The sequence below is a fragment of the Oryctolagus cuniculus genome, chromosome X (assembly GCF_051225735.1).
Source record: "Oryctolagus cuniculus isolate XC-2025 breed Fujian yellow rabbit chromosome X, ASM5122573v1, whole genome shotgun sequence".
Taxonomy (NCBI): Eukaryota; Metazoa; Chordata; class Mammalia; order Lagomorpha; family Leporidae; genus Oryctolagus; species Oryctolagus cuniculus.
In genome coordinates, this window is record NC_142888.1 from 63184435 (window position 1) to 63210373 (window position 25939).

At 37.2% G+C, this 25939-nt stretch overlaps 1 pseudogene; it reads right to left on the reverse strand.

Moving 5' to 3' along the window:
- Positions 1 to 16966: 16966 nt before the first annotated feature.
- Positions 16967 to 24682, reverse strand: LOC127484821 (putative ribosomal protein eS26-like pseudogene; annotated as a pseudogene).
- Positions 24683 to 25939: the final 1257 nt, after the last annotated feature.

Here is a 25939-nt window from a genome sequence, read left to right on the forward strand (position 1 = left end):
TTGAAATCAACTTCTCTAAATATAGGGGATAGAAAATTAGTATCTCTAAAGTATCTTTTTTTGTATCTAACAGCAGAGACCTTAGAGGCCATAACAAAGCCCCATATTTTGGGGAGAATTCTTAAGGCAAAACTAAAGGACAACCTTCACCCAGGGCAAAGCACAGCAAATCCAAATAAAATTTTATTTTTGTCATGAATTAGTAAACCTTGTAATTAAAAAGGAGAATGAAATCTTCAATTCCCATATGTATTTTAATGTAGTTCCTCAACCTGACCTATTTGTTTATTAATATTTATAGAAGAAATTTTGTTGATAACTTGTTATTATATATATCATATTATTATAATAAAGCTGTGAGGTAGGCAAGAATTATTAAGACAGCTTTACAGGTTCAGGAAACTAAAGTTAATCAACAACTTAGGTCATAGCACCAATAAGTTAGCTAAGCCAGCGTGAATGACTAAGTCTTCTGATTATAAATCTGATACCTGTCCAATATACAAAATAATATATTAAATAAAAATAAATCTTGATGATTAACAGGTGTGCCTCATTTGGTGTACTGTAATTTTATTAAGTAGCATTTCCAAGGATTGAGTTGAGGGATTCTTCTTGAACAACACCCCTGCTGTTACTCCAAATAGTCTCAGTAAAAACAATTTGTTGTCCTCCAAATGCAATTTCAAGAAAAATCCCTTAGTTCCTTTTATGGTAGAGTGCTTCGAATCTTTTTAAGCACTCTCTCCACAAAACTTCTGTAACAGCCAATTACCTTACACTTTGTTTTGTTATGTTTTTCTTCTCACCAAATATAACACAGGTATGTCAAAAGTTATGTAATAAATTCTGAACTAAAAGTAATTGTAGACAGAGATATGAAAAATATTCTACAATTAATATAAAAGCCCAAATGTAAGGTCAAATTTATTTTAGGATTATAGAATTTTTTTTTTTTTTTTTTTGGACAGGCAGAGTGGACAGTGAGAGAGAGACAGAGAGAAAGGTCTTCCTTTGCCGTTGGTTCACCCAACAATGGCCACCACAGCCGGCGCACTGCGGCCAGCGCACCGCGCTGATCCGAAGGCAGGAGCCAGGTGCTTCTCCTGGTCTCCCATGGGGTGCAGGGCCCAAGGACTTGGGCCATCCTCCACTGCACTCCCTGGCCACAGCAGAGAGCTGGCCTGGAAGAGGAGCAACCGGGACAGAATCCAGCGCCCCGACTGGGACAGAACCTGAGGTGCCGGCGCTGCAGGCAGAGGATTAGCCAGCCAGGATTACAGAATTTTAAAACCTTGGGACAGAGAAGACAGAAAGTGAATAAAACAACACCAGAGGACCAATGCAAAACCATTTCCTTTAACCACACGTGAAAGACTTGGAATATTTAAAATGTATGATGTATATACTTTTATAAGTTCTTAAGTATTTGTATACAAGTTCTGTGTTCTTATACCGTGGGCTCAGGTAGTGCTTTGTAATCCTTTTGATATTTTATAGAAGCTACAAGGTAGAGTCACTTGAATCAATTTAAAACAGATATCAGAACTGAGAGAGTACAACTATTACACTGATGAGTCTGGTGGAAAGAGCAGTCAGACAGGCAGCACCTTACACAGAACAGTGTCTGAACGAGACCTTTTTCAGGCAATATATTTTTTTATTTTTGCTAAAATATAATTTTCAGGCAGGCGTTGTGACACAGTAATAAGCCACATACATCTCAGGCATCCCATACGAGAGGACCAGTTCATGTCCTGGCTTCTCTGCTTCCAATCCTACTTTCTGGTTATGTTCTTGTGAAGGCAGCTGATGACATCCCTGTCACCTAGGTAGAGACCAGGATTGAGTATCTGGATCCTGACTTTGGCCTGACCAAACCCGGGCTCTTTTGGCCATTTGAGGAGTGCACTGGTGGTTGGAAGAGCTTGCTCACTCTCCTACTCTGTCTGATGCTCTTCTTATCAAATAAATTAATAAATAAAAATTTTAAAAATTCAAAACTTGAAAACATAACTTACATGCAAACATAAAATGAACATGTCAATAATTATATTTAGTCCATCAGTTAATGAGAGAACAGTAATATATTAAAACTGTTTCAAAAATGAATTTTTTAAAAAAAGCACATAAAGAGCTAATAAATATGATGAAATAAATTTGCTAATACATTCAAAATGGGTTTATATCTAACCCATTATATAACATGTTTGAGTCTATTTTTTCCCAAGTAACAGTCACATGTATATTAGTGGCTCAAATCTATTTGCATAGTTTAAACACATATTTGCATTACCACCAGTTGTATTCAAAACAATTTCTACCAAATAGGAAGTAGCCTAGGGAATAGAAAAAATGAGTCAAAGTTGAAAGTCTTCTCAAATTAAATAATCTCTCAAGAGTTTTTGTACACAATACCTAGCACTCCATTAAAAGGATACTCAGAAATCTTCCCCTGTTCATTTCCAAGTCTAAGACTGTTTTCAAATCATTTGTTCAAATGTTGTCAAGCTTTTCTGCATACTTGATTCTATAATAAATGACAAATGGATCTTATTTTATATCTCTGTTTATATATTACTAATACTGATAATTCGGCTTATAAACACCTGAAATATAAACATTATTATTTAAATATATGTTTCCATATCATGCAAATAAATTCCTTTATTTTTGTAGATGAATGTATGTGTTGTAAAATAATTCATTTGTTTTGAAAGTAATATTCTACAAAAATAGAATTAAACTGAAAAGGCTTTGTCACATATTCAGTTTGGTTGCTGAACAAAAATTTAAAAAACACTTTATTTTCACTCAATATTGCTGTTGCCCTTTCCAATGTGGCTAGTCCCTTTGATGAGCTCTGTCAGAGATCATGATGCTGGTAGGTTTTGTGCTTAGCTATAGACCATGACGAGACATCACCCTTGCCATCCATATAGTCATACCATTACCCTCTAGTAGAAAACTGTTAGACTAAATAGTTTTCAAATGAATTTGTTAATGAACTTGTGGGTTCTAGTAGTGTCCATCAGTTTTCATGACTCTCCATAAAATAGCTTCAATAAAAGTTCCCCATTTTAAAGAAATATGTCAAAAAGAGAGATACATTTATAGAAATATGCTACTGTCATGCCCCTCTTTAAATTTTACTTCACAAGGTACATTATGTCCTTCACCATAAAGGACTTACAAAATAAGTCCATTAGCAACAAACATTTGAGGCTTTCAAAAACAAGCCATTAAATAGCATTGCATGCTCTTTGTCCTTTTAGGAGGAACAACTAAAAGCACAGAGTTTGAAAAGGGAATTTTTGCTTCCATAAAGAGGAAATTAAAAATACAAATACAAAGGGCCAGGCAGCACTTTAAGTCACAGTTATTCTTATGAATAGGAACAGCATTTCAAGGATATAGTTTAAAATCTTATTTTCAATAATTTGGTATACTGTATATGCACTTTTAAACAATCAATGTTAATGCATGGAATAAAATAATTTTTCTCTTATTTACTTTTTGTTACTTTGCTCTCTTGGGTTGAAATTTTAAAGAAATAGACAATGACATGAAGTTTAAAGAATATTTACTTTTGACTGCCTCAGCAAAGATCATTACAGTTGAGGGAGAATGTCGCTCCCCCTCTTCATGGAGGAACGACACTAAACCCTGCCTAGGCTTCATATCCGAGTCACGGCACCATTATGTCGCTCCCCCTCTTCGTGGAGGAACGACACAGGACCCTGCGCTGTTCTTTTGTCTGCTCGGCCCTTCTTTTTGTCTGCTCGGGTTTGCTGCTGGTTCTTCCCGGGTTGGCTACCGTCCCTCCACCTCCGTGGAAGGGCGGTTCCCCCTGCCACTTTCCCCACTTCCGCGGGGGAGTGGCACACCGCCGGCCGGCTCTCTCGGGGGCTGCTCAGATGTTCCTCAGGTGTTCCTCCAGTTAGATCTTCCTGGTGCATGTTGTCTCTCTCCTCCTTTATAGTCCTCTTCCACCAATCCCAACTCTGCTACCCACACGCCGAGTACGCTGCTCTCCTGCAATCAGGAGCAGGTCCTGCTGTTTATTGGTTGAACTGGAGGCAGCTGTGTAGAAGCTGTTTCCTCCTCTCCCAGCACCATATTGTGGGAGAGCAGATGCATAGAATAAGTCTTAATTCCAGTAACTTAGTCTAGTCCGAGTTGCTCCCAGTTGCTCCCCACAGGAGAAGAGGAACATTTTTCCCTTAAAATCTTGTGCTTCTCTTAAACTCTCTCAAAATTCTTGTTTCTAAAATTTCTTTAAATATTGCCCCTTAAAAATGGAAACCTTTCAACGTAGTATTGGGAGTCCTAGCAAGAGAAATTAGGCAAGAAAAAGAAATACAATGAATCCAAATAAGACAGCAAGAATTTTAATGATCTCTACAGGTATTTGGTGCCCTGTGAATTACCGAGGAAAGATTAATAGCAGAAAGTACAATATTTACCCAAACGCGTTTAGTAATACATGGAAGTAACTTGCTGATTAATTAGAGATAGAGGTTTATATACCTAACTTAATAAAGGAAAAGAACAGTTGTAAAGAGCTTCTATGGGGAGATTAAATAATTTATTAAGGGGAGACAAATGGATTTTTGAAACAGCAAACAGAAGATAAGGAACTTTGTGATAATGTATGTTTAAAAGCATGAGTGATCTTTTCCTTGGGAGCAAAATTCCCTGGAAAGGGTGTTTAGGTCACCTTCATGCTCAGATGCGCAGGATAACTTTTGTGCCACAGTGGTATATCCTGGATTACTTTGCTTCTAAACGGAAATAACCAAAATAATATGGAACCGGTATTGTACCATATACTCACATAGGCCAGTGGAAGAGAACACAGAGCCTATCAACAAATCCTCAACTATGGGATCAAATGGTTAACAAGGGTGCCCGAACCATTCAACGGAAAAAGGAGAGTCTTTTCAACAAGTTTTATTGAGAAAACTGGACATCTACCAGCAAAGAGTGAAATTAAACTAAAAATGTATACAAAAATAATTCCAAAATGGATTAAAGAAATAAATATAAGAATTAAAACTATAAAGTACCTAGAAGAAAGTAAAGGGGAAAAGTTTACATGACACTGGGTTTGACAGTGATACCTGGGTATGGCACCTAAAGCATATGCAACAAAAGAAAAAAAAAAGACAAATTATATTTAACTGAAATTTAAAATTGGGCATTAAAAAGATAATCAACAGAGTAAAAAGAAAAAAGGCATCCCAGAAAATGGAGAAAATATTTGCAAGCAATATATCTGTTAATGAATTAATACACAGAATATAAATACAACACTTTAATCCTAAAGCAAAATCAACACAAAACTCAATTTGATGAACAAACCAACAATTAACTTTAATAGACATTTCTTCCAAGAAAAAAAATTATATATATATAAATAACCTATAAACACAGGAAATTACACTTAGAAATACCAATTATTAGGAACATGCAAATCAAAGCCACAGTGAGAACCATCTCATACACATTAGGCTATCATATTAAAACAAAACAAAATAAGACCAGAAAATAGCAAGTGTTGTTAGGAATGTGGAGGAAGTGGAACACTTGTGTACTTTCAGTTGGGAATGTAAAACGGTGCAGTTGCGTCCGGCGCCGCGGCTCACTAGGATAATCCTCCGCCTTGCAGCGCTGGTACACTGAGTTCTAGTCCCGGTCGGGGCGCCGGATTCTGTCCCGGTTGCCCCTCTTCCAGGCCAGCTCTCTGCTGTGGCCAGGGAGTGCAGTGGAGGATGGCCCAAGTGCTTGGGCCCTGCACCCCATGGGAGACCAGGAGAAGCACCTGGCTCCTGCCATCGGATCACTGTGGTGCGCCAGCCGCGGCGGCCATTGGAGGGTGAACCAACGGCAAAGGAAGACCTTTCTCTCTGTCTCTCTCTCACTGTCCACTCTGCCTGTCAAAAATAAATAAATAAATAAATAAATAAAAAAAGGGTGCAGTTGCTACAGGAAATAATATAATAATTTTTCAAAATGTTAAGAATAGGGGGTGGGCATTTGGTGCAGTGGTAGATGCCACTTGGGATGTTGACATCCCATATTGGAGTGCTGACTCCATTTCCAATTCCAGATTCTCACTAATGGATACTTTGGTAAGCAACAGATGATGTCCCAAGTACTTGAATTTCTGCCACCCACATGGAAGATTCAGATTGAGTTTCAGGCTCCTGGTTTCATTCTGACTCAATCCTAACTACTATGGGCATCTGAGGAGTAGCCAGTAGATGGAAGATGTATCTCTCTCGGTCTGTTTCTATTTCACTGTCTTTACCTTTCAAATAAAGAAATATTTTTAAGAATATAATTTCAATACATATGTCCTATCAATTCCATTAAAGTCAGGAAATGGAGCATATATGTGTGCACACATGTTCATAACAATATTGTTTATAATAGCCAAAAGTTGGAAGTAACCCAAACATTTTTCTGTAAATGAATATATATTCATGCAATGGAATATTATTTCACCTCAAAAAAAGAAGAAAATTCTGACACATGCCATGATATAGATGAAGTCTGAAGACGTTATGCTAAGTGAAATAAAAGATAGCCACAAAAGGAGAGGTATTCTATGATTCCATTCATATGAGGAAACCAGTATAGTCAAAATTATAGAGACAGAAAATAGAATGGTAGTTGTCAGAGATTGGTGGGCTGCAATAGGGAGTTAGCATTTAATGCATACAGAGTTTCAGTTTTGCAAGATGAAAAGAATTCTGGAGATAGATCATAGCAATGATTGCACAGCAATGAGAATATAATTAAAGTCACTGAGCTGCACACTTAAAAATGTTTAAGATGGTGAATTTTATGTTACATGTAGTTTACAAATTTAAACATTATAATAAATTATTGAGAACCTCAAATATTTTGTTTATTTCAGTTATAATTATTGATACATATCATATTTGAAATTAAAGCTGAGAAATATTACAAAGCACTTAAGAATGTATTAAAATTAAAAATTAAAATAATAAACTTAAAATAATATTTATACAATGAGTAAACATAAATGACTTATATTTATCACAAGTATATTTTCCAAAACAAAATCTTAGTAAGAAAAATGGTATTGTTCTACATTTTTGCAAATCTCTTCAAAATATTTGTGAAGAATTAAATTGAAAGAAAATGCACATTTCTATGTACTTGTTGAGGATTCCTTATACGTGGCTTAATAAAGGACACATAGGCAGGCTCTCATAGCTTTTGTCCTCTATATTTTCCAATATGTTATTTTGTTTGAAGTATGTAAAGAAATTTCTAGTGGCCAGCACTGTGGCATAGCAGGTTAAGCATTTGCCTGTGGAAACGCATCCCATATGGGTGCTATTTCAAGTCCCAGCTGCTCCACTTCTGATCCAGCTCCCTGCTGATGGCCTGGAAAAGCAGAAGATGGCCCAAGTGCTTGGGCCCCTGCACCTACCTGAGAGACCTAGAAGAAGTTTCTGGCTCCTGGCTTCAGATCAGCCTAGTTCTGGCCATTGTAGCCATTTGGGGAGTGAACCAGCGGATGGAAGACCTCGTTTTCTCTCTCTCCCTCTCTGTGTCTGTAACTACCTCTCAAGTAAATAAATAAATCTAAAAAAAAGAAATTTCTGCCTCACACACACATATATATGTATATATAATACACACACACATATATATGTATATATAATATACACACATATATAGCTGTAAAAAATAAAAAGATTTTAATAGTCTTCATAAACTGTAGATGGTCTTTCTTTGTTGATATTGTGTTAATGCTTAACAAATGGTTCACTGGTTCACTCTCCAAATGTCCACAAGGACCAGGGTTTGGCCAAGTTTAAGTCATGAGCTGGGAACACAATCCAGGTCTCCCATATGATGGCAGAAATCCAACCATTTCAGCCATCACCATTGTCTCCCAGGGCTTGCATTAGCAGAAAGCTGAATTAGGAGCTGGAGGTGTGCATTGAACCCGGGTTTATCAGTATAGGATGTGGGCATCTTAACTGCTAAGTCAAATGTCTATACCTTGTATATTGTTCTTTATTTATAGAATTTTATTTGGTTTGTTCTTTCTGAATTTTTGAAATTATGATTATATTTTCAAGTTTGGTTGTAAATATGTCTCAAATATTCATTTTTTAAACTTGTTCCTAGGAACCTGTTGAATCAAAGAAGGCAACTGCTGGCTCAGACATCTTACAGAATGAGTTTTGCAATTTGACGTAGGGGAGAAGTGTTCTCTATAATGATGGAGAAAGTATGGTTCATAGCACTATATGGAAACATGATTCAGTTTAGAAGTGTATTGCCAAAGAGAAATAATGCCCTAGGAATGGAAAAAATATCAAAGGAAAAGGATTTAAATCATAAATGCACTGATTTTTAAAACAAATAACTACCATTTATATTGATATCATTTTTACTAAGGTCACTTCAGGATGGTCCTGACTAATAAAGCAGCTTTAAACCACAAGGGGCTCAGGACCAGTTTCCCATTATGTGTTTCCACGAGACATAATGAAAGAAACTCAATGATAGCTATAATTATGCAAGATAAATGTGTCACAAATTGAATGGCTTATTTCCTAAGTGTTATTCCCTCAAGGTCAGTCTCTATTCAAACTTAGAGATAATTAGATTCTACAGAAAATTTTAGAAACATAAGGTTACTAATTCTGACCAAAAGTAATAAAACACTTTGCTTTCAGTTAATGAAATGGCATAGGACTCTGTGTTTTCCTCACCCTGTGTTGTTTCTGTCTTAGTTGCACATGGGAGATGAATTTTGCTTCATTTCAATATATTGCATTTCCCCTCAGCCTGTAATTTTCATAGTGTTTTGATATAATTGCTTTTTAAAACACTGATGCTAGTAGTTAGTTTTTGTGGCCCAATATTATATATCAAGGTCCAGTGCAGGATAGCTTTTATAACAATGGTTAATGTATTTAAGGTATAAAATATCAGAAATTATGTACATAAAGTAGGATTCATTAGACTGAAATAACAAAGGAGAAAATAAAATCCTACTTCCTGGAAAGAAAATAGTGCTCTTAATGAGAAAAGATAGTAATATTTCTTTAAGACTATATTAATAGTGTAATTGCCATAGATAATTTGAAATTGCTTTGATATGTTGATATTTTTACTTCTACTGACAATTTTAGAAAGCATTTGATTAACATTATTAAAGTCAAAATAATACTTACAATATCTAACAATATGTAGTCTGCATTTCCACAAGGTTTTGACAACAGCTGCTGCTGTAGAACACCAAATGTTTCAAACGAAAATAAGTACAATAATCTGGGCAAAATTTAAAATGTAATGGCTTTTTATTAGTAGTAATTGAAATGTTTCCTCATTGTCCATTACTTGCACGGTATCCTTGGGTCTTTGAGGGGGAAAATAAGAATCTAATTATTATAGCAGAATCAGCTTTTCATCTTGGAATAACTTTGTGATATCCACTGTGCAATGCAATTAATCCCAGATTGATGTTTGTGTGCTTTGATGAACTGAATTTATTGAGCCTTGACACATTTTTCCTTCAGAAATGGGAAACTAGAAATATATACTCCTGGGGAATCAAGATTGAACCCCAGAAATTTAATAGGATTTTGTATCCAGGTTTCCATGGAAATAGATTAAGCACTCTGAGCCTGGGCTTCTATGTCCTAACAACCTTGGCCTTGGGAAGGAGCAGCACCTTCTCTCTAGTCCAACAATCCAAACAGGAAAACCTTGGGGGAGTCAAAAGTTTGTTTCAATTCAGAAAATCATAATCATGTTTTTTCTTCAAGTTTTGCAACTACAGTGTGGTGCTCTCTCTTGTTTTTCTTTCTTTTTCTTTCTTTCTTTTACTGCCATGTAAAAGGGGTCATTACAGGGAAACATCCTGCTGAAGCAGCTGGCCAAAAGCTAGAAGTGACCTAGGGCAGTTGAGAGACCAAGAAAAACAATGGAATTAAGCACATCATAATGTCTCTTGCTTTTTTCTTAAAAACATGTTTGTCCTCACCAGTCAAAAACATTATAAGGTGATTTGTCATCTGTTTGAGCAGGTATTTTGTATTTTTAAAAAATTCTTTATATACAACATTCTTTCTGCTATTGAATATATTTTTGAACTACACAAGCACACACAGGGATTCCAATATCCCAAAGAAGATGTTTTGTCTACTAGCAAAGAGTAGACAAGTTTAAGAGCATATATAACTATAATACAAATGAGATAAGATAAATGCATAAGATGTTTAAATGAAAGTCCTTGATGATTCAGAGGACAGATCCTCATGACAAGGGCTTTGAAGTATGGACAGGGTTACCACAAATAGCAGGAGTAAAGTTACTAAAGTAAAGATGTAAAATGTGTGTTTGGGGTATACTGTGTAGGTCCATCTGACTTAAAAAGCAGAGTACTTAGTGGAGAATTAAGGCTGTTATAAAGTAAGTTGATAGTATGCTACCACAAAAATTAAAAAAAGGAAGGAAAGAGTATGGACAAAATGGAGGGAGATAAGTATTCTTACGTTCTTAGAATTGTATTTTTGAAATACATGAACTCTCTCTACGTTAATAAATTTTCTTAAAAAGTAAAATTAATTAAATAAAAATTAAAGTATGGGAGTGGGGAATCAAAAATATCATCACTCTGTACCTCATAAATATGTACAGCATCCAGTCACTGTGTGTCAATTAAAAATCAAAATATTTTAACAGCTACATTGTGCAAAGCATAAATATTAAACTGGGGAGTTCATGGTAATTCAGAAATAAGCAAAGACCAATAGACGTTTTACGCAGCTTGAGAGTCTCAAAAACGTAGGAGGTCAACCATTCATGCTACGACCCTACCCTTGGAGAGTCTAATTTAACTGAGCTGGGGATTTGATCCAGGTACTAGCTCTGTTTTAAAGTGAAAAATGTTATTTTAATATGCAGCCACTATTAATAAGCACAGATCTAAGTGTAAAGAATTTCTCAACTTCTTTGGCCATCATCCTCTTTCATGGTAGTCATTTTGTGAAATCTAAACCAATAATGCTCATAAACTTTTAGAAAACATACTTGCAAAGTTTCAACCTTAGAGATTTTGACTTACTTCATTTAGGGCATGTATCTTCACTGGTGTCCACAAGCCACAATTGTTGAGAAACATTGGTCTAAGATGACTAAAGTATAGAGCCTTGATAATTCTAAAGCATATTTGAAGTCTTCAAATAAAGTTTAGATAAAGTAGTATAAGGCTCATACACAGCACATGTCAGATTTAACAGTTCCTTCATCTGGTGTTTGTCTCTCTAGTAATACTGCTTTCTTACTTTTGAAAATCAAAGTGGTGAGAGATATATAGAAACTCTTTGTGTTACTAAAACTATTCTGAAATAAAATGTTAAATATGAAATAATAATAGCTACTTCACAATATCATTTGAATCTTAAGGGAATTTGATTAGCCATGTAAAGGTTTGAGGTTCATCCTGAGATATAGGAGCATTCCAATAAACATTCACTTTGCCCTCTGAAGATTTTCTGGAACGAATTGAGAATAGATTCGATGGGAGAAAACATATACAAATGCTTTAATGTGCAAAAGGGAAAAATCACAGCATAGTGGAAAATCAAAGCACTGTGATTGGCCATTAACCCAAAGTCATTCACAATCTTATTTCCCCCTTTTTCTATATGGGAGGGGAGGAGGGAGATTGACAATAAAATAGCACATGATTTTAAGAGGACTTACTGGGTTTGGAGAACATATAATTACTGGATTAAAGTCCATTGGGCCCATAGAGCAAATGATGGATTGTAAATTAATCTCTGTGGAATCAAAATAAAGGACAATGATGTAATGATAAGTCTGCCCAGGTGTATTGACAAACTGCAATCTTTTTTCTTGTGACGTGAGTTTAGTTAATGAAGGCTCAGAGGAGAGACTGGAGCTAATTGCTTCATCCTTGACAATTCTGAACTTCAGGCAGATAGCAGAAAACCTCACTATATGCATGGGATTAGGCAAGCGGTAAGAAGCAAACAAGGTTAAAGGGACTTGATTCCAAGCCTATTTTTAAAGCCTTTGAATTTGCTCAGCATGACAAAAAAAAAAAGAATCAAAATTTTACAGTATTACTCTTTGAATTCCAAAATTCCTCTGTCTAAAACTTCCCTAGAAATTTACAAGTTAAAAGCCGAGTTGGGGATTGTGGAGAGAAAAATTGTGTTGGTAGCTGAGTGGCAAAATAGTTCATCAAATCGGTCTTCCATTTCTTAGAATGGGTCAGTTCACCAGTGTCTGCAAATAATAAATGATATAGTTAAAAAGGAGAGAATGATCCTACATAGGAAGTGGGATACACAGCAGACTCATAGAATGGAAAATGCCCTAAACAGCACTCTGGCCTCAGAATCAGTCCTTAAGGCATTCGGATCCAGCTAAAAAGCCCATGAGAGTTTCGCAGGCATGGAAAGCCAAGACACTTTGGCAAAACAAAAACAAAAACAAAAACAAAAAAAAACACCTAAATGAAAGATCTCTGTGAGTGAGATCCCAGTGGGAAGAACGGACCATCAAAGAAGGAGGCACCTTTCTCTGAAAGGAGGAGAGAACTTCCACTTTGAATATGGCCTTGTCTAAACAAGATTGGAGCTGGTGAACTCAAGAGGTTTCCATAGCCTTGGCAGCTCATGACAAGAGCCTTGGGTGGTTACTGACATCATTAATAAGAGTGTCAATTGTTAAATCAACAACGGGAGTCACTGTGCACCTGCTTCCCATGTAGGACCTCTGTCCTTGATGTGTTATACTATGCGGATTAACAGTAAAACTACTACCCAAACAGTACTCTATACTTTGTGTGTCTTTGTGGGTGCAGTCTGTTGAAAGATTTACTTAGTATATATTAAGTTGATCTTCTGTATATAAAGAAAATTGAAAATGAATCATGATGAAAAATGGGATGGGAGAGGGAGTGGGAGATGGGATGGTTGCAGGTGGGAGGGAAGTTATGGGGGGGAAGTCACTATAATTCACAAGTTGTACTTTGGAAATTTATATTTATTAGATAAAAGTAAAAGAAAGAATGGGTCAATTCAATTAAAATTTTGTGAGGGCCAACACTGTGGTGTAGCGAGTAAAGCCATTGCTTGCATTGCTGGCATCCCTTAAGGGCGCCGGTTCGAGTCCTGGCAGCTCCACTTCCAATCTAGCTCTCTGCTATAGCCTAGGAAGGCAGTAGAAGATGGCTCAAGTCCTTGGGCCCCTGCACCCATGTGGGAGACCCGGAAGAAGCTCCTGGCTCCTGGCTTCGGATTAGCACAGCTCCGGCCGCTGCCGCCAACTGGGGAGTGAACCAGCGGAAGGAAGACCTCTCTCTTTTTGCCTCTCTTTCTCTCTCTGTGTAACTCTGACTTTCAAATAAATAAATAGATCTTTAAGAAAAATCATGTCTCATTTCTGAAGGTGATGTTTGTAGGAATCCTCAAATCAAGCAAACAGTTCTTCAATAAGAGGCATTTCTGTAGAAACAGAAGAAAAACATAATTTAGTAACTGGGATAGTCTATAGACCAAGTTGATGAGACTGGAAGGCACCTAGCTGAAGTTATTAGATACTTGGTTTCAGTGTTGAGTGGAAATGGAAGCAGAATGTGGCAATTGGACAAATTTTTGCTATTTTGCAATCTGTGGTGATTTTTCCAGATTCTGTCTCAAGTTCATCAGTTTTTTTCTGTAGGCCTATAAAAAAGGTTAATTGTAAAATGAGTACAAGTTAGAAAAATGGAAGAAAATTTAGAAGCATTAGACTGACAGCCAGGAAAGAATTCAGAATACAGCTCACATTTCAGCTGTATAGTATGCAAGGAATTTTCAAAAAGTTCAAGGAAATGTATACCATGTAAATACTTTGTGGGTCCAGTGCTGTGATGTAGTGGGTTAATGCCACAGCCTGTAGCACTGGCATCCGGTGTGGGCCAGTGGTGGCTCAAGTCTCAGCTGTTCCACTTCTGATCCAGCTCCCTGCTAATGCGCTTGGGAAAGCAGAGGAGAATGGCCCAAACCCTTGAGCCTCTGAATCCACTTGGGAGACTTGGATGAAGCTCTTGGCTCCTGGCTTTGGATCGGCCCCGCTTTGGCTGTTGCAACCATTTAGGGAGCAAACCATCAGATGGAAGATCTCTCTCTCTCTCTTTGTCTCGCTTCTCTCCCTGTAACTCTGCCTTTCAAATAAATAAATCTGAAAAAAAGAAAAGAAAATATTTTTCATGGATTTCAAAATTTTTTTCACTCCAAAATAAACTTATCTTTTAATTTCATTTTTCTATGAACTCTTTCAAATGTCCTCATAAAACTCTGAAAAAACAAACAATAAAGAACAGCATTATGATTTAATAACAGGTAAACCATAGTTTTCTTCTGAAACTTTCCAGGCCCCCCAGTTTTACCAAAGATAATCAACGAAAGTCTAATTTACTTTGAAAAATATTTTTAAAATTATTTATTTGAAAGGCAAAGTTACATAGGAAGAGAGATAGAGAGATATCTTCCATCCACCCTGCATGTTCACAACAGCCAAGGCTGAGCCACACTAAAGCCAGGAGCCTAAAATTCCATCTGTCTCCCACGTAGGTGGTAAGAACCAAATTACTTGAGCCATCACCTACTGCCTCCCAGGTGCATTATCAGAAAGCTGGATTGGAAATGTAGTAGCCAAGACTCTACCTGAAACTTCAGTATGGGATATGGGAATTCCAAGCAGTAGCTTAACCTATTATGCCACAACACCAGTTTAAAGTCAAATTTGTTTGTAAAATGAGTTTATTTGCTTAATGCTTGACTGATTTTTGTTAACTTTTATTTAACAAATATAATTTTTCCAAAGCACAGCTTATGGATTACATTGGCTTTTCCCCTCCATAACTTCCCTCCCACCTTCAACCCTCCCATCTGCCACTCCCTCTCCCATTCCATTCACATCAAGATTCATTTTCAATTATCTTTATATACAGAAGATCAATTTAGTATATATTAAGTAAAGATTTCAACAGTTTGCACCTACACAGAAACACAAAGTGTAAAGTACTGTTTGAGTACTCGTTATAGCATTAAATCACAATGTATAACACATTAAGGACAGAGATCCTACATGAGGAGTATGTGCACAATGACTCCTGTTGTTGACCTAACAAATTGACACTCTTGTCTATGGCATCAGTAACCACCCTAAGCTCTTGTTATGAGTTTCCAAGGCCATGGAAGCCTTTTGAGTTCGCTGACTCCGATCTTATTTAGACAGGGTCATAGTCAAAGTGGAAGTTCTCTCCTCCTTTCAGAGAAAGGTACCTCCTTCTTTGATGGCGCATTCTTTCCACTGGGATCTTTCATTTAGTTGTTGTGTTTTTTTTTTTTTTTTTTTTGCCAGAGTGTCTTGGCTTTCCATGCCTGAAATACTCTCATGGGCTTTTTAGCTGGATCCACATGCCTTAAGGGCTGATTCTGAGGCCAGAGTGCTGTTTAGGACATCTGCCATTCTATGAGTCTGCTGTGTATCCTGCTTCCCATGTTGGATGGTTCTTTCCTTTTTAATTCTATCAGTTAGTATTAGCAGACACTAGTCTTGTTTGTATGATCCCTTTGACTCTTAATCCTATCATTATGATCAATTATGAACTGAAATTGATCACTTAGACTAGTGAGATGGCATTGGTACATGCCACCTTTATGGGATTGAATTGGAATTCCCTGGCACATTTCTAACTCTCCCATTTGGGGCAAGTCCAATTGAGCATGTCCCAAATTGTACATCTCCTCCCTCTCTTATTCCCACTCTTATATTTAATATAAGATCACTTTTCAGTTAAATTTAAACACCTAAGAATAATTGTGTGTTAATTAAAGAGTTCAACCAATAGTATTAAGTAGAACAAAAAATACTAAAAGGGATAAAGTATTAAGTTGTTCATCAACAGTTAGGAAAAGGGCTGATCAACTAACCGAGCACCAAAAAGGAAACCTGTTGAAGTGAAATGGACACTATGAGAAACAGTGACTTGACTGATTTTTTGTATAAAGTGCAGCAACAAGTGATTGGCCATATAGGCTTCTTTTGAATTTGCTTTATTACCACTTAGAAAATTGATTTTTTATGCATCCAGCAGGAGGAGGAATGGCACCTCACCTCCTTTTTTCTAACTTTATTTCAGTAGTTTTAAATTTACAAAAAAATTGTAGAGCTGTGCAAATAGTTCCCATATATCCCATACCCATTCCCTATTATTTTTTATGAAAGAAACCTTTTACTTAAGGAATACAATCTTCATGCATTTCATAAGTATAACTTTAGAAATATAGTGATTCTTCCTACCTTACTCGCCCTCCCACCCACACTCCACACCTCCTCCTCCTCCCTCTCCCATTCACAGTCCCATTCTCTGCTAAGATCCATTTTCAGTTAACTTTATACACAGAAGACCAACTGTATACTAAGTAAAGAGTTCAATAATTTGCATGAAAAAAACTATTTCTCAACAGTTGAGACAATGACTGTTAAAAGTCATTGCATCTGCAAGTTAATTTCACTTTTTTTTTTTTTTTTACAAATTTAATTGATTATAAAGAAGCACCCAAGAATGGTACATCTTTTGGGAGCACTTAGACATAACTATAATACAACTCTTTGAGGACAGAGGTCCTGCATGGGAAGTTAGTGCACAGTGACTTCTGTTGTTAATTTAACAATTAACACTCTTATGTATGACATCAGTGATCTCCTGAGGCTCTTGGCATGAGCTGCCTAGGCTATGAAACTCTTTTGAGTCCACAAACTCCGTCAGTATTTGGACAAGGCCATAAGCAAAGTAGAAGTTCTCAGAAAACTGATTTTTTAAAAGTATAATCTCCACTTTATTTTCCCACAGTTTTCCCTCAGTCCTTACAGACTAAGTCCCTTACATGGAGTTGGCAGGAGGTCGTGGGGAAACACCAGCAGGCCTAAACTGGGCACTTCTGGGCTTCATGAAGATGCTTCCCAACTACTTGGCTGTGAGCAACCAGACTCATATAATAATGTAGCTTCACCCACCACTAGAAAAGCAAGTAGGTGTCAAAGACATTTCTGAAATGTCCCTGATGGCTCTGGCTTCACCTATGTTTCAAATGATGAACTTCATAATGGCCTGGTCTTTGGGCACACATGGGACACAGTTTGTGCAGTGAATAGGCTGTATGTGGCCTTGGCCCTTTTTGTCATGGCTATTGTTTCTTCTTTCTCCTCCTTCTCCTCCTCATCCTCCTCTTCCTCCTTTTTCTTCTTCTTCTACTTCGTCTTCTTCTGGGTCACTTTGGAAGCGAGGACCAGAAATGGCAGGGATTTTAATAAGGAATACCAAATTAAACTATTTTGAAAGCATCTCAAAACAAGAAGGCTAAGTCAAGGGCTCTCTGTAGATTTCCCTTTTAGTATTAGAGTGAATTTCCCATTTTTTGAAATTCTCCAAATAAACTAAAGTTCTTGGGACTGTCAGAATGTGACATTTTTACTTCATGCAAGGCCAGGAAGCCTAAAGGAACTATTTAAAGAACGTACCAGACTAGTTTTACAGGGAGCTCCTATTGCTTCATAAAGTCAACCATTAGTTCCTTAAGATAGTCTGGTCACATCTGAATATATGGCATTCCAGGAAAAGCACCATTAACATAATCAGTGTTTTCAATCATGTCCTGTGATAAGAAGAACCTATTCTTATTGAACTTACATGATAAACTATATTGCCATAAGATATGAATATTTGTAAATGGTTTCTGAATTCTGAGTTAATTGGGGAGGGAGAAAGGTAAAGGCTTCAATTCTACTGAAAAAATTATACCATATCAAAGTGATGCAAACTATAGATAACCTGAAAGAAAAAAAAATCCTTAAATCTGGGAAACATAAAAAGAATCAGTGATGTCTCAAACAAAAAGTAATAAGAAGTTGTAATTCTTTAACAGCTTAGTCAGTTCTTGTAACTTTTTTGTTTTGCTTGATGTTGGCTTAGCAATTTTATGAGTCCAGGTTTTTATTAGAATTCTAGAATTGTTACCTAGTTCATGAGCATGGTGTTAAAACTACCAGCAACCTGTATTGTCAGAGATTTACCCATTATTTTTATGATCATCTGGAGGAAGCATCAATTTGGGATTACTGCTTGCAAGATGCTTTCAGAAAAATAATAATAGAGCAATTTAACAATAGACAAGACTTAAAACACCATGATCTGATGAGAGTACAGAACTGACAAAGATACTTGGTTATCTCTGTGGAATAGAAGAATTTAACATTAGAACTATGACTGACACCATATACTAAGTCATATTAGGTTCTAGGAATCGTCTACAATTAGGAACACACGCTAATAACACATTCATACAAATGTAACTCAAAGCTAAACAACATTTATTTTTTGATAAAGTTTTACATTTACTACATCAAAGAAACCTACTTTATATGTTTCTTAGACTCCAATGGCCCTTCAGAATGTCTGAAGTTATTTTGAGATCAAATGACTTAAGTTTGAATTTAACATTTGATTTTAGGAAATTTGTCATATATGTCAAGCTTTAAAACATTCGATCAAAATAGGATCACAATTTACTGAGAAATAATGCTTATCCACTTAAGCAGATCGGTAATTTAAAAGACTTTTGCATTAGGGTATTATTAATAACAAAGTTAATTTTAATAAAACTTTATGAATAAATGTGTACAATCCCAGCTTTGACCACACAAGAGAATATTTTATAAAGCTTTTTTGCAATCCTTTTATCTATTTAATTTTACCTATTTAAAGTAAATTTTTGTCTTAAAAGAATTTGCAAATAACCCCTAAACCTAACAAAAATACTCTTTTTAACAAAAACATATTCTGATATTTTCCTTACAACATTCTTCAGCAAAAATACTTCCCAGTTTCCCTGTTTATTTTATACACAAAATTCTTTCTCATTTCTAAAGGTTTGAATTACACATATTTGTCGCTCCCCGTCTTCGTGGAGGAACGACACAGGACCCTGCGCTGTTCTTTCGTCTGCTCGGCCCTCCCCGGGTTTGCTGCTGGTTCTTCCCAGGTTGGCTGCCGTCCCTCCACCTCCGTGGAAGGGCGGTTCCCCCTGCCACCTTCCCCACTTCCGCGGGGGAGCGGCACACCGCCGGCCGGCTCTCTCGGGGGCTGCTCAGGTGTTCCTTCAGATAGATGTTCCCCTTAGATGTTCCTGGTGCATGCCGTCTCTCTCCTCCTTTATAGTCCTCCTCTGCCAATCCTAACTCTGCTGCCCACACGCTGAGTACGCTGCTCTCCTGCAATCAGGAGCAGGTCCTGCTGTTTATTGGTTGAACTGGAGGCAGCTGTGTAGAAGCTGTTTCCTCCTCTCCCAGCGCCATATTGTGGGAGAGCAGATGCATAGAATAAGTCTTAATTCCAGTAACTTAGTCTAGTCCGAGTTGCTCCCCACACATATTAATCTTCAGCAATTAATTGATAGTTAGTATTTTATAGGTAAAAACTATTTTATAATCTCTAGAAATATATTTTAACATGGAATAAGACGTATTTACTGACAAACCCAAGGGTATTTTTGCCTTTCTATAAAATTTGAGAAGCAAAAGGTAGATAAGCTTAAGCCCTGTTTTTAAGCAATTAATATTTTAGTATTTTATCTTATTTTAAAATTATCTAAGTATTTAATGAATGTCCATTATCTAATCTAATTTAGCAGCATTTTAGGGGAATAGTTACCAAAAATATTTGTGAAACTTGTTTAAGTAAACATGTTAAAAAAAGGCCATTGTTGCTAAGTTTATTCATTAGCTTGTATACTTTTTTTTTTTTTTGACAGGCAGAGTGGATAGTGAGAGAGAGAGACAGAGAGAAAGGTCTTCCTTTTCTGTTAGTTCACCTCCCAATGGCCGCTGTGCTGACCCGAAGCCAGGAGCCAGGTGCTTCTCCTGGTCTCCCATGAAGGTGCAGGGCCCAAGGACCTGGGCCATCCTCCACTGCACTCCCTGGCCACAGCAGAGAGCTGGCCTGGAAGAGGGGCAACCGGGACAGAATCCGGCGCCCCGACCGGGACTAGAACCTGGTGTGCTGGTGCCGCAGGAGGAGGATTAGCCTAGTGAGCCGCGGCGCCGGCTGTATTCTTTTTTCTTTTTTTTTTTTTTAGATGTATTTTATTTATTTGAAAGAATTATAGAGAGAAGTAGAGAGAGAGAGAGAGAGAGAGGTCTTCCATCTGCTGGTTCACTTCCCAAATGGCTGCAACAGCCAGAGATGTTCCGTTCTGAAGCCAGGAGCAGGAACTTCCTCTGGGTTTCCCAAGCGGATGCAGGGGACCAAGGACTTGGGCCATCTTCTATTGCTTTCCCAGGCCATAGCAGAAAGCTGGATCACAAGTGGAGCAGCCAGGACTGGAACCAGTGCCCACATAGGATGCTGGTACTGCAGGCAGCAGTTTCACCCACTATGTCACAGTGCCGGCCCCTAGCATGTACTCTTTATATCTATTTAATTTACTTGTTTTTCAGATTAAATTCATATTTTTAATGAACTTAAATATCTACTAGAGATGAAAGTTGTGTACTTCAATTATATTGAATGCTGATAGTCATGTCTGTTTTATTTAGACCAATAGCACTTTTATTTACCAAAGATTACTAAAGTCAAATGAACTTGAAAAACATCTAAAACTATTAGTTAAATTGTGAGTGCACAATTTTTAAGTCAATTTTGTAGAAATTTTGTATTGTGTGACCAGTCTAGCAGTCTGGGGAGCCTTAGCCTTCAGTGGTAAATATTCTAACAGAATTCAAATGCCCAAAGAAAATCCACTGTCAAGTAGTGGCCTGGGTTCGGACATCACCAGCAACCAAACCAATAACTTCTCTTGCAACAATTTGTCACTTACTCTCACTTCCGTGTGAGCCTGTCAGAAACTTGAGGATTTTCTTATCCTTTATGCAAAGTAATGAGGAAACTAGAAAGCTAAAAAAATTGTACCTTTTACTAGTGACTTGCTAGTCACTCTACATTCCAAGTTCAGTTATCTTTTCATAGTACACAGTAACTCTAGGTACCACTAAAAGCCAAAGAGATCAAAGAATTAAACATAAAAGAATCCAAAGCTTCAGCTTGAGAGGAAATCATTCATGATTCTTGGGCTCCATGAGAAAGACATAAGGACTCCCAAAAAGGGGTCAGCGGTGCTGTTTTTATATAGGTTCATGAAAGAGTCACAGAGTCAGTATAATGTTCCTCCAGGTTTTATGTGTTGGTTAGAACTCAGCTGTTTCCCTTAGTAATTTTTTAATCCATTGACCATAAAATGAGGGAGGTATGGCCTTGACTGGGCTTGAATCTTAAAATCCTTCAAGATGAAAGGGAACATCAAAGGTAGCAGAAGGAGATAGAAGGAACTGAAGCATGGAAAGATCAAGTCTCAGTGGAGCCAGTTTGGGTAGAACTTGAGTTTCCCCACAAGGCGAATGAAGTTTTAGTTAGTAGCGATTTGAGAAAAGGAGTTTAACCAACTGACCAAGATCCAAAAGGGAGAGAAGAGAAGCCTTAAAGTATTTTTTTAATATCATCTCCAATTATGCTGGTTTTTTTTAAATCATAGAGCTAATTCAAATATCCCTTTTCCTTCCTGAGATGAATAGCTGAGGTTTGCGGTTTGGAAAGAACAAGTGGGCTTAGGAAGAATTTACCCTGCTAGGAGTTGGCCTTCTTCCAGAGTTGAGAGACCACCAGCAGGAGCACCAAGGGCAGCACTTTCTCCCTTCACCAGAGAAGAACCTGTGGCACCTGCTCACATCCACGTCTCCCAGCAGCAGAGGGAGGTCTTCTTCCCAGTCCCAGTCTGTGTCTGGCTCATCCCAAGGACGCACAGAAGTCATTATGTTTTACTTATCGTTTGATATCAGGAAGCAGATCCCCAACCAAGATGGAACTCAAAAGATTGCTCTGTTCAGCACTTAAAGTTCTTGGTCTTTGAATTGTTTTAAAAAACTGATGTCTTTCCTTCTTAGGACATGGTTCTATTTCAACTCAGGAGAGAAGATAAAGCAAACAGCAAAGCTCCCATCAAACTCCAAATATTAACCAAAATTTTAAACCAGAGATATGTTACCTGTGACTCAGGCATGAGCATAATTTAAAATTCAACACTAAAACTCATAAAAATATAACAAGATTCTGATCATTCCTAAAGACAGACAAAATGCAAAAATGTCTGCTCTCTGCAGATGGTGGTGCCCACCCACATTTTTTGTACAGCCATATTTCTTGGCATCTTAAGCCTTTGATTCATCATATGTACACACGGGTCCTATATGCTATCTATCCTCAACAGACAGAAAGTAGAACACAAAGGCTGTTGATCAGAGGGAAAAGGATCACTTGTAGAGAATACACTGAAGTCAAGGGTCAAATAAAAATTTAAAGTAAATAATTAAAAGTTAATTCAAGCTAATCCTTACAAGTATTAATATCTTGAAACAAAGAAATTGTATTTCAGGAAATGGAGTTCTATTCAAAGAAGGGGGGTTTAAAATAGAGGCTCAATTTATTTTTAATTGATACATAAAAATTGTGCAAATTTGTGTAGTAATATGTGATGGTTTGATATGTGTATACATTTTGCAATGTTCAAGTCTGGGTAAACATATCTGTCTCCCCAGACATTTATTATCCATTTAGAACAAAAATATTCAATATTTTTTCTCTTGGCTTTTAAAAATCTAGCACATTATTAATATTTATAGTCTCCTGCCTACCATGCATCAGAACACTTCTTTCTCTATATTTCTCTTTTAAAAAAAGTCAGAAGAAAATATCTTGAGTGTTTTCACAATAAAGAAAAAAATGTTTGAGGAGATACATATATTTACCTTGAATGGAAATGATATAATGTATACATGTAGATAAACATTGCATGGTTCTCTCTGGCTATATCTATATCTATATATCTATATCTATTTATATCCATATGTGTGTGAGTGGTTACTATATAACTGAAATATATTTAAAAATAATAAAAATCACTGAGAGTGTACACATGCATATGCCCCCCAACATGAATTAAGAACACCAAAAATAGTTTCTATTATGCAACTGTGACATGGAATCTGTTAATCAAATTGTTCTCATCCCTCTCTCTCCCTGGCCTTCTCAGACTCTGCTAGCCACCATTCCACTCTCACATTGTTTGAGATCACCATTATTACATTCCATATATCAGTGATATCATGTTTACTTGTCTCTCTATGCCTGTCTTATTTCACTTAACATGATTATCTTCAAGTCATCCATGTTGTAGCCAATGAACAAGATTTTATCTTTTTTATGGATGAATAGTATTACACTGTGGGCATGTACCACACATTTTTATCCATTGATCAACCAATAAAATCTTTAACTCTTTCCATCTTGCCTATTGTGAATAGTGTTATAATAAAATTGGAATGCAGATGTCTTTTAAACACACTAATTTCATTTCATTTGGATGTATGCCAAGTAGTGAGATCATTGGATCATATAATATTTCTTTTTTTAAAGAATTTATTTATTTGAAAGTCAGTTGCACAGAGAGAAGAGAGGCAGAGAGAGAGAGGTCTTCCACCCAATGGTTCACTCCCCAATTGGCCACAATGGCCGGAGCTGTGCCAATCCGAAGCCAGGAGCCAGGAGCTTCCTCCAGATCTCCTACGCTGGTGCAGGGGCCCAAGGACTTGGGCCATCTTCTACTTCTATCCTAAACCATAGCAGAGAGCTGGATCAGAAGAGGAGCAGCTGGGTCCTGAACCAGCACCCATATGAGATGCCGCAGTTTCAGGCCAGGGCGTTAACCACTGTGCCACAGCGCCAGCCTTGAAAATGTGATTTTTAAATTGAATGTTCTTGGCACTCTTATTTAAAATCATTTAACCGGCTGGCGCTGTGGCTCAATAGGCTAATCCTCCACCTAGCGGTGCCGGCACACCGGGTTCTAGTCCCGGTCGGGGCGCCGGATTCTTTCCCAGTTGCCCCTCTTCCAGGCCAGCTCTCTGCTGTGGCCCAGGAAGGCAGTGGAGGATGGCCCAAGTGCTTGGGCCCTGCACCCCATGGGAGACCAGGAGAAGCACCTGGCTCCTGCCTTCGGATCAGCGCGGTGCGCTGGTTGCAGCGCGCTAGCCATGGGGGCCTTTGGAGGGTGAACCAACGGCAAAAGGAAGACCTTTCTCTCTGTCTCTCTCTCTCACTATCCACTCTGCCTGTCAAAATAAATAAATAAAATCATTTAAACATGTATGCACACTTATATGGACCCTATTCCAGTCCATTGGTTTATATATCTTTCTTTAAGTCAGTACTATACCATTTTGATTACATAGTTTCATATATAATATTTCTATTTTAAAAAATTTTGAGGGGAACCACAATCCCATTTTCTATAATGGGTGTATTGATTTCAATACCAGAAGTTTTCAGGAGTTTTCCTTTCTCCACGTCCTCACAGCTATCTGATGCTTGTATCTTTGTCTTATTGATAATAGCCATTCTACCTGGTGTGCGGTAGTACTGCACAGTGGTATTGATTTGTATTTTACTGATTATTAGTTGTGTTGAGAAATTTCTCATGTACTTCTTGGCCATTTATATATTTTTCTTTGAAAAGTATCTATTTATATACACCTATCTTTTCTTTCATATGTTATCTCTTTGCCCCATTTAGTGTTCTCTTTGCTGTGCAGAAATTTTTTAGTTTTAAAAATCCCATCTGTCTGTTTTCACTTTTGTTGCTTGTGCTTTTAGGATCTGATACAAGGAATTCATGTCCAGCAAAACAGCCTGAATTACTCCTCCTATGATTTATTCTAGCAGTTTCATAGTTTAAGGTCTGACATTGAGGTCTTCAATGTGTTTTGTATTGATTTTTGTATATGGTAAGAGATATAGTCTGGTTTCATTCTTACATGTATGGGTATCCGTTCTTCTCAGCACCATTTACTGAAAAGATATGCTTTATCCAGTGGAGGTTCCCAGCACTTTGTGAAAGATCTGCTGGCTTTTCGTATTTGGGTTTTAATTCTATATTTTCTATTTTGTTCTAATGGTATGAAATAGTTTTAAATACTAAAGTTTATAGTATATTTTGAATTCAAGTTACACAATGACTCTTATTTATTCTTTTTGCTAAGGATTATTTTGGCCACTATGAGTGTTTTGTGGTACCACACATATATTAAGATTTTTTTCTGGTTCTGAGAAGACTGTCATTGATATTTTGGTAGATACTGACTTAATGATAATTTTGAGGAGGTTAGAAAATTTAAAACTATCAGTTCTCTCAATATGTGAACAGAGAATGTCTGTGAACTTTTTGTGTCCTTATTTCTTTCACCAGTGCTTTTTAAGACTTATTTCTTTTATTTGAAAGGTAGAATTAAAGAGAGGAGAGAGAGGGAGAGAAAGAGAGAGAGAGAGAGAAATCCTCCATCTGCTGGTTCACTCCCCAAATGGCTGCAATGGCTACGTTTGGGCCAGGCCAAAACCAGGAGCCTGGAATTCCACCCAGGTCTCCAAAATGGGTAAAGGGACTCAAGTACTTGGGACATTTTCTGCTGCTTTCCCATGTACTATAAAATGGAGCTGAATCAGAAGTGGAGAAGCCAAGACTCAAACTGGCATCATCCACATAGGTTGTAGGCATTGCAGGCAGCCCCTTGGTTCTCTGTGCAACAATGCCAGACACAGTGTTTTATAGCCATTATTATACAGATCTTTCACCTAGCTACTTAAATTTATTTCTCAGTATTTTATTATTTTTTAAGTTGAACAAATTTCACATAGTTCATACGTACAGATTAGGAGCACAATGATACTTCCTCCCCTACCTCCCTCTTGTCCATG